The sequence below is a fragment of the Sapajus apella genome, unplaced genomic scaffold (assembly GCF_009761245.1).
Source record: "Sapajus apella isolate SASKATOON/1434 unplaced genomic scaffold, GSC_monkey_1.0 scaffold40, whole genome shotgun sequence".
Classification (NCBI taxonomy): Eukaryota; Metazoa; Chordata; class Mammalia; order Primates; family Cebidae; genus Sapajus; species Sapajus apella.
The window spans coordinates 11,207,659-11,217,380 of record NW_022436980.1 but is presented as its reverse complement, the minus strand read 5'-3'; the positions used below and the strand labels follow the sequence as shown (position 1 = coordinate 11,217,380).

General features: G+C 42.1%; 1 pseudogene; it reads left to right on the top strand.

Moving 5' to 3' along the window:
• The first annotated feature begins 859 nt into the window (after positions 1-859).
• Positions 860-9,722, top strand: part of LOC116565370 — a 13,396-nt pseudogene continuing 4,533 nt past the window's right edge.

Genomic DNA, 9,722 nt, shown 5'->3' with positions numbered 1-9,722 from the left:
TTCTCTGCCTTTGAATCACTGCCAAAACGCAGTGACAGTAGCTGACTTGCTATAGAGCAGGCTGTGAAGAAATAGCATTTGCATTTCTCATTTGATTGGTCTTCATTTATTTCTATAACCTGTGTTTCATTCATGCAATTCAGAAGTTTCTTTGGAATAACTTGCAGAGTAAATGAAAAAAGATTTATTTGTTATGATCCTTTCTATATGTTTTCTGCTTATTTAAATTCCCTGTTGGAGTTTTGAAATTCTCCCTGATGCTAGTAGTACAAAAATCTTACTTGAAGCAAATCAATTAATCCTGAAGATGACTGAAAGATCAATATGAGATAGCTGCAGATAAACCAACCATTCTCTAAGCTCTAGGACACCTGCAAACAGCACAAATCCTCTGCATTTTAATATAAGTATTTACACACTGATTTTACTTGTAAAGAAATGAGAAAATTCAGGTATAAAAAGCTTGGGACTATGAAAACCAAGTGTTTTGTCTAAACATCTTTTTTGGTTGTTGTTAAAAAAGAAGGCTTCAGGCATGGTGGCACTTGCCTGTAATCCCAGGTTCTCAGGAGGCTGAGGTGGGAAAATCGCTTGAACCTGGGAAGCAGAGGTTGCAGTGAGCCAGGATTGCTCCACTGCATCCAGCTCTGGTGACAGAATGAGACTCCGTCTCCTGGGGGGAGGTTGGGGGGGAGGGAGGAAGGCTTCCAGAAATTTTGTAAAGTTTTAAATTTGAAGCATCCTTTGTCAAGAGCTCCCCTATGCTCCCCCACACACATGCACACACCCTACCCCCACCACCACCAAAAATTGAATAGAGAGTAAATGTCCCAGCTTAACTAAGGCCAGAGCAATTAAAATGTCATTAGATACTAGACAGATTAATGTTTATGCTAATGATCAACACAGTGAGATTTGGGAATCAAGCCTCGCCCTCAACTATTCTGAAGTGGGCTATTGCAATTGGACTTGGACCCTGGAGCAGAAGTTGGGGCTGGGGGCCATGGTGAGTGCTGGAATACATCACAGTTATTATATTTTATTTTATAATTAAGTCCCTAGTTCAGTGGTGAGAGCCTGAGGCATGATTTAGAGTAACTGGTGATAGTTCTCTCTGGGAATGCTCCAGCCTTCGGTAACCTGGAGTGTGAAAATAGAAAGCTAACTTTCTTTTGCCTTTCAGTGGTGGTGGTGATGGGTGTGTGTGCTGTAAAAGAAACTGATAATTTGGTAAATGGATAATTTTTGTAGAAAGCCACAAAACGACCGTGTGAATCTCTTCTAATTTCCAAAGGCTTCTGATTTGCTTTCATTCCTGGATGTCCAGTCATAGCTCCTTTGTTATGAGTACCTCTATTGTTTTTTAGAACTGAAATACATTTAAGTATAACTAACCATGTGTAAAATATTATTCATGTAGGTGAATTTTTTTTTTCTCCTAGAATAGTAATTAAAAAAACAAACTCAAAAAGTAAAGTGAAAAGAGCATGGATTTTGTAGCCAGACAGACTTGAGTTTGATTCTCCACTCCATCTGCATATCATGAGTATTGATGGTTTTGGGGTGAGTCAGCTCTATGTTGGCATGTGACCAAGTTCAGAGCCTCTGTATACCTTATTTTCATCTGTGTGTGTGTGTGTGTGTGTGTGTGTGTGAGAGAGAGAGAGAGAGAGAGAGAGAGAGAGAGAGACAGTGTCTTGGTTTGTTGCCCAGGGTAGAGTGCGGTGGTGTGACGTCGGCTCACTGCAGCCTATATCTCTGGGTCTCAAGCAATCCTTTGAACTCAACCTCCTGAGTAGCTGGGAGTACAGGTGCATGCCACCACACCCAGCGAATTCTTTGTTTTTCGTAGAGATAAGATCTCACTATGTCCTCCAGGCTAATCTTGAACTCCTGAGCTTAAGCTCTCCACCAACCTTGGCCTCCCAAAGTGCTGGGATTCTAGGTTAGAGCCACCATACCAGACATTTTTATCATCTTTTAAGTTGATATAAAAATATTTATCTTCCTGGCCTGGCGCAGTGGTTCGTGGGCAGATTACCTGAGGTCAGGAGTTCGAGACCAGCCTGACCAACATGGAGAAACCCTGTCTCTACTAAAAATACAAAAAATTAGCTGGGTGCGGTGGTGCATGCCTGTCATTCCAGCTACTCAGGAGGCCGAGGCAGGAGAATTGCTTGAACCTGCGGGGTGGAGATTGCAGTGAGCCGAGATCACGCCACTGCATTCCAGCCTGGACAACGAGCAAAACTCCGTCTCAAAAAAAAAAAATAATAATTATCTTCCAAAGCTTTTGATGAAAATTAACTCTAAAACACATAAAATTGCTCAAAGTAAATAGTAGAAGAGAAGTTTAGTTTTCTCTAACCCCATCTTTTGGTCTTACAAAAGATGCCCTGCTAACTTTCCAACCTTTCCTGGTGAGTTCAGGTCTCCAACATTAATTATCTCATTATAATTCAGCCCTCATGACCATTTATTCTTTGGGAAACTCATGGTTACTGTTTTGAGGTTTGGTTATTTTGTTTTTTTCACCGTGGCGTTCTTTTCATTTCTACTGCCTGGCAGGATTGAGAGGAGATGGCAGTACCTGGCTACATGCCTCACATCCACTGTCAAAGTATAGGCTCGTTCATAAAGGACTATACTGAGAAATACAGCAAAAGACTTTGTGTTCTGTGACTCCTGTCCCTCACATACCCCCCTGCATACTTCCTGTCACAGCTATGAAACTTGGTAGGCTATGAGTTTCTAGGTTTCTTTCTTTTTTTTTTTTTGAGACAGGGTCTTATTCTGTCACCCAGTCTGGAGTGCAGTGGTACCATCACAGCTTACTTCAGGCTGGACTTCCTGGGCTCAGGTGATTCTCCCAGCCTAGCCCCCTGAGTAGCTAGACTACAGAAGTGCATCACCACACTCGGCTAATTTTTTTGTATTTTTAATAGAGCGTTTTGCTGTGTTGCCCAGGCTGGTCTTGAACTCCTGGGCTCAAGTGATCCGCCTGCCTTGGCTTCCCACAGTGCTGGGATTGCAGGTGAGCCACCACATCCTTTTGTAATAAAGCCAATTTATCGAGAGCAACAGAAAGAGCAATAGAGAAAGCATTCTGCCCCCAGCCCCAGAAGTTATCACTTAATTAGAACTATTCCCGTTTTCTAGATGAATAAATTGAACCTGTTGACAAACGGTATGGCTGCTTTTAAAGGCATGGGGAATGCCTTTAAACCTAGAGCAATTGCTCCATGTCTTCGGTGTTAAAACATAGCTACTTATCTGCTTTATCACAACATGAAGTTGAGTACACTCCAGCTAGCACAGCCACTTTTAGTGAGCGGTTTCAGCTTGGATCATAATTCCCTCGGGCTCAATTCTTTAGGTATTAGCAACTAAAATGTACACAGTATAGAGAGGAGCTTTGTTTGGGGCTTGAAAAACAGTAAATCATTAGGCATCTTTAAAATGTTCAGCATATTTGAATAAATGCAGCTGCACTGCAACTTGCTGATATAAAATATTAGATGCACCCTAAGTAACAACAACAGCTTGGAGAGACTCGAATGGTCCCTCTTTAATTCGGTTGCTGACACCTGCCAACATTTGGAACTATAAATAGAGAAGCAGGGAGGGGGAAGAAAGCCAAAGAGATTTCCTGTTGCTGTCTCGATCCATAAAATGAGGTCTTTAAAGAAAGAAGAAAAATCACATCTGGAAAAAAATCAGGGGCCCATTCAGCTAAAAAATGCACCTGCTTTAGGCTTTAGCAGAATATATTGTAGTTTAAACACCCTGAATTCTGGTTGGATTTGCAGGACTCGTCATAATGACGGGTGATGCTGCAGCAAGCTGCTTAATCATTCCAATATTAAGCTTGATTTAGAGCCCCGAGACTCTAAGTTATAAAATTAGGGTGCAGGAGCACTGCCTCCTCTATTTGGATTTTCATTCCCAATTATCCAATGTTAGATAAGGCAGAGGGAGTAGAACAAAGAAGGGAGGTAGAGGGTTACAAAATAGCCTTGACTAGTCCCTGGGTAAGGATCTAATTAGTGGTGTCAGCAAAGTAACCTATAGCCAGAGGGTATTCTAAAAATTCTGCTTAATAGATACACTATTACACTTCTTACCGGGCAGACAGAAACAGAATCTCTGCCTCTGTCTCATGTGAATTGGCTTCTTCCTTAATTTTCCCTCTTTCATACATCTAGAAATATATGAAGCAGAAATCATGGCTTTTGGTAGACCAAATCATCTGTTAGCAAATGTGAAGGTGTCAAGATTATAAACCGAGGTTAAGCAGACTGAGCTTATCTCAACCCTGCTTCCACCAGCCTCGTGATGTTACTTAGGCCTCCCAAGCCTTAGTTTCCAAAAATCCCCACTTCATAAATATGCTGTGGGAATTGAATAAGATGATCCCCATCAAGAGCCTAGTGTGGTGCGGATGCTTAACCCCTTTAACTTCTTCCCTTCCCCTGAATCCTGAGACGTTTATTTTTGGGATAAATTTATTTAAGTATTTTTTTTTTTTTTTTGCTTTAACATTGCTATAATGCTTGAAGAGAGAAAAAAAAAAAATCACAATGTTTTCTTACACAGAAGAAACTCCAGTCATCTCAAACATAGGAGTAGATTTAATGCTGCAGAGGTCTAAAACATTTCTCTATAGCCAAGTTTCTAATCCTTGTCTTGTACCAAAGGAGTCTAAGAGATTTGAGCATAATATCCAGCGATTTTAATAGGTTTTCTAAGACTGTGAATTGGCTTATACTACAGGAAGCTCCTTCTTTTCATCATAGGGTTGAAAGTCAACATTTTTTTCCTGAGGATTATAGGATTACCTCTTATACTGTATTTCATAAACTGTTATAGGAACTAAGAAACTCAATAAATGTTAAATAATGACATCAAATTTGAGTTTTCTTTTTTTTGAACACAAATGTATTAAACTGTGAGTCTTTAAGTTTCTCTAGCCAAGCCATTTATTATTACAACTTAGTCTAGCAAAAAAAAAAAAAAAAAAAAGGTGAAAAATTCACAAAATCTTTTATTTGCAAGTGGTCAAGCAAAACCAAATTGACATAGGTATCTCTCTTAACTAGCTTGTGACATTATTCTGTATGTGACCCAGCCTGAGCAGGACTCCAGTTTCTATCAGTTTTCTTCTATTAACCTTTGGTAGCAGCCTCCATACTAATTTAAATATCTCTTGCCTCAAATCAAATCTTTTTTTATTTTTTTATTTTATTTTATTTTATTTTTTAGAGACAGGGTTTCATCATATTGGTCAGGCTGGTCTCAAACTCCAAACCTCAGATGATCCGCCTGCCTCGGCCTCCCAAAGTGCTGGGATTACAGGCGTGAGCCACAGCGCCTCAAATCAAATCTTTCCATGCTGTGGAGCAGTAAAAGATTCTGTGTGTCACAGAACTTAGCAGGGGAAATTGTGGTGCACACATACCAGAAGAAAAGTGACGTTTGTTACCACGTTACCACGTTGAGACACACACTTAATGTTTCTGAAATTGGGATGTGTCTGGGGCATCATATATGAACGATCTTACAATCTAGGGCACCATACACTAATTGTCAGCAGGCGTAGAGGTGACTAGTTGCCATTGCTTGGTTATGAGCGTCGTACGTTATTATTCCTGGGGGAGTGACTGGAAAACTGCAACTCCTCAGCATTGCAACCAATGGATCATTTCAGGAACTTCAGGAACATTTGAGAAAGACTGTAAAGCCTGCTTAGGGATTAGAAATCTTTTTTTTTTTTTTCTTCTTGAGACAGAGTCTTGTTCTGTCACCCAGGCTGGAGTGCCATGGTGCGATCTCGGCTCACTGCAATCTGCACCTCCCGGGTTCAAGAAATTCTCCTACCTCAGCATCCCAAGTAGCTGAGACTACAGGCACCCGCCACCACGTCAGGCTGTAGTTTTTACAGAGATGGGGTTTCACTGTATTGGCCAGGCTGGTCTCGAACTCCTGACCTTGTGATCCACCCACCTCGACCTCCCAAAGTGCTGGGATTACAGGCGTGAGCCACCGCGACCGGCCATGGATTAGAAATCTTATATTGACACTGTATAGTGAGATCAGAAAAGCCCCCAGAGATCAGTGTTCTTTTGCTCTGATGGTATGATGGACAAAGTTGGTGGAAAAGCTTGGACATCAGTGATACTGTGGGAATGTGTTCTCTTTCCAGCTCCACAAGGGGGCGTAGTTTTAAGGGCAAGAACTTCCCAGTGCCATGCCCCCCTCCCATCTCTCTCCATCTGAGAGATTTAACGGTTTATGTTTAAATTTCAATCACCCCAGCGGAAGTTTAAAGGAACTTCTTTAATTGGCCAGAGGAACTTGGGAAGGTGGGAATTTCTCCCAGGATAAATTCCCCTGCTCCTTCACCGACACTGGATTTCCAGCTCTCTGGAATCCCCTCCCACATGGTGGGAGCTCTCTTTCCCCTCTTGGATTTCCCGCTGGGGTCTCCTTCCAGCCAGCGTGGAAGCTGTCTTTCCTCTCCTGGATTCCATCTTTCTGGATTCTCTCACTCAGTGCCAGGGTAGTTTTCCTTCTCTGGTTTTCTCCCTCTGGGAACCCTTCTCACTCAGCATGAGAACGTCTTTTCTTTCTCTTATGCAGTGTAAGAGCTACCTGTTTCTTTCTCTCTCCTTCTTTTTCTCTGCCTAAATAAATGACTTTTCTGCAACACTTTTGGGGTCTGGTATTTATTTCACGAGTGCACTGTGCCGCGGTCTCCTCTCTCATTCTTGAGAGAGTGATAGATCAAGAACCTGGAGAAACGTCCTTTCAGGGAAGCTAAGGGCTCCCCTGAACCCCAACAATACTGAGTTGAAAAGTAATTCAGAAAAGCCAGCCTGTGAATGTGAAGAAGTATTAGAAATATCTTGACCAATTTCTCTTACTTACATCTTCCTTTTAATAAGAGCACAAGAATGCATATAGATAGTATCTTAAAGCCATGGGATGGCATGAGATCACCAAGAGAGTGAAAACAAAGGAGTAGGTGGGCACAGTGGCTCACGCCCATAATCTCAGCACTTTGGGAGGCTGAGGCCAATGAATTGCTTGAACCCAGAAAGATCAGTCTGGGCAACACAGTGAAACCCCATCTCTACAAAAAATACAAAAAATTAGCTGGGTGAGGTGGGGTGTGTCTGTAATCCCATCTACTTCGGAGGCTGAGATGGGAGGATTGATAGATCACAGGAGGTCAAGGCTGCAGTGAGCCATGATCAAGCCACTGTACTTCAGCCTGGGAGACACAGTGAGACCCTCTCTTAAAACAAAACACAACAAAACAAAACACAACACAACACCAGAAGAAAACTTGCAGGAGTTTGGTATCCTGAAAGCTAGGACAGAAAGCATTTCAAGAAGGGGAGAGGCATCAGGATAGTCAAATGCTTCGAAGAGGTTAGGTGAGATGACTGAGGATTGACTAGTGAATTTAACCATATGGATGTTGCTAAAGACCTAGTAGGAGCAGTTTGGTGTTTGCTGTGGGGTTAGCCTGATTGCAGTGGGATCTAAAGAGAATTCTAGAAGAAGAATAGCTGGGAGTATAGTTAATTCTTTCAAGGAATTTTCCTGTTTAAAAAAGAGAATGAGGCCGGGCGCGGTGGCTCAAGCCTGTAATCCCAGCACTTTGGGAGGCCGAGGCGGGTGGATCACGAGGTCAAGAGATCGAGACCATCCTGGTCAACACGGTGAAACCCCGTCTCTACTAAAAATACAAAAAATTAGCTGAGCATGGTGGCGCGTGCCTGCAATCCCAGCTACTCAGGAGGTTTAGGCAGAAGAATTGCCTGAACCCAGGAGGCGGAGGTTGCGGTGAGCTGAGATGGCGCCATTGCACTCCAGCCTGGGTAACAAGAGTGAAACTCCGTCCCTGCCCCCGCCCCAAAAAAAAAAAGAGAAATGAGAACATAGCTAGAAAAGAAGTAGTTTTGTTTTTGTGTATTTATAGAAAAAGAGATTGTTGATAAAATTGTTCAACTGAGGCCAGGTATGGTGGTTCACGCCTGTAATCCCACCACTTCTGGAGGCTGAGGCAGGAGGATCACCTGATGTCAGGAGTTCGAGACCAGCCTGGCCAACAGGGCAAGACCTTGTGCCTACTAAAAATACAAAAAATAGCCTGGTATGGTGGTGCGCACCTGTAATCCCAGCTCTTCGGGAGGCTGAGACAGGACAATCACTTGAACCCAGGAGGCAGAGGTTGCAGTGAGCCAGATTGTGTCACAGCACTCCAGCCTTGGAAACTGAGCAAGACTCCGATTAAAAAAAAAAAAAAATTGTCCAGCTGAAAGAGGAGAAAAAACTTAGAGAGGATAGATTTTCTGGCGCAGGTTGTAGTGGGCAAGTGGAAAAACTGGGTTTTGTAAGGAGCCACCAAGAATGCATTTTTTGGACTTTCCAATCATGTTTTGTGCCATTATCTCCTGTTCTTCTCTTTGCCCAAGTCTATTCTGTCTTTCATTGAAAGAAACCCCAGGTTCCTTTTCTCTTTTTTTTTTTTTTTTTGAGATGGAGTCTCGCTCTGTCACCCAGGCTGGAATGCAATGGTGCGATCTTGGCTCACTGTAACCTCCGCCTCCTGGGCTCAAGTAATTCTCTTGCCTCAGCCTCCTGGAAGTTCGGATTACAGGCACACGCCACCATGCCCAGCTAAATTTTTGTATTTTTAGTTGAGACGGGGTTTCACTACGTTAGCCAGGATGGTCTCAATCTCCTGACCTCATGATCCACCTGCCTTGGCCTCCAAAAGTGCTGGGATTACAGGCGTGAGCCACGGTGCCTGGCTGAAACTCCCATTTTATCTTTTCAGTTAAGTGTTTCCTTTTTATCCCAGCTTATGAATTCATAGAGATTCTCTCCCCTCTGAAATCATTGCTCTTGCAATCTATTTCCTTAAATTGATTATTAGTCATTTTTTTCTATGCACAGCTGTCTTTTCCATTAAACTGTAAGTCCCTTGATAGTAGAGATCATACCCCGCCTATGGTAAGTACCCAGTAAAGCTAGCTGACTCTGTCTCTGCCACTTTCACTGAAAATGATTTCCTTCTTTATAATCCCCTAAGGAGAAAAGCCTATTATTATTCTCCAGATAAATGTCCTTCATGTGTTAAGTATTATTAAATTGCTGCTTGGTCTCATCTTTTTCATTTTTTATTTTAATTTTCTGTTTCCATCTCTACTTTTTAAATTCTGTTTTTGGTTTCTTTCGTTTGGCACCTCTCCAGATGTATCTCTTTTTCTTTTCTTTCTGCTTTTTAAATGTTCTTCCTTTGTTCCTTTATTCCTCTGAGTTTAACCGGGGAATCAAAGATGTGTGCAGAAGATGGAAAGCCAGAACAGACTGAGGAGTAGCTGCTTTCTACTGAGTGAGGACAAAGTGTGGCGGGGCTGGCCAGATCGTGGAGGGGTGTGTGTATGTGTGTGTTTATGTATATGTGTGTGTATGTGTATGCATGTGTGCACGTATGTGTGTATATATGTGTGTTTATGTGTGTATGCATGTATGTGTGTGTATATGTGTATGTGTATATGTATGTGTGTGTGTTGACATTCCAGGCACGGGGAAGAATGTGTAAAAAGCTACGGAGATAAAACCATGACATTTTGTCTCATACATAGTTAGATATTTATTATCTAGCTCTCAAATATTTGTTTTTTTTTTTGTTTTTTTTTTTTTTTTTA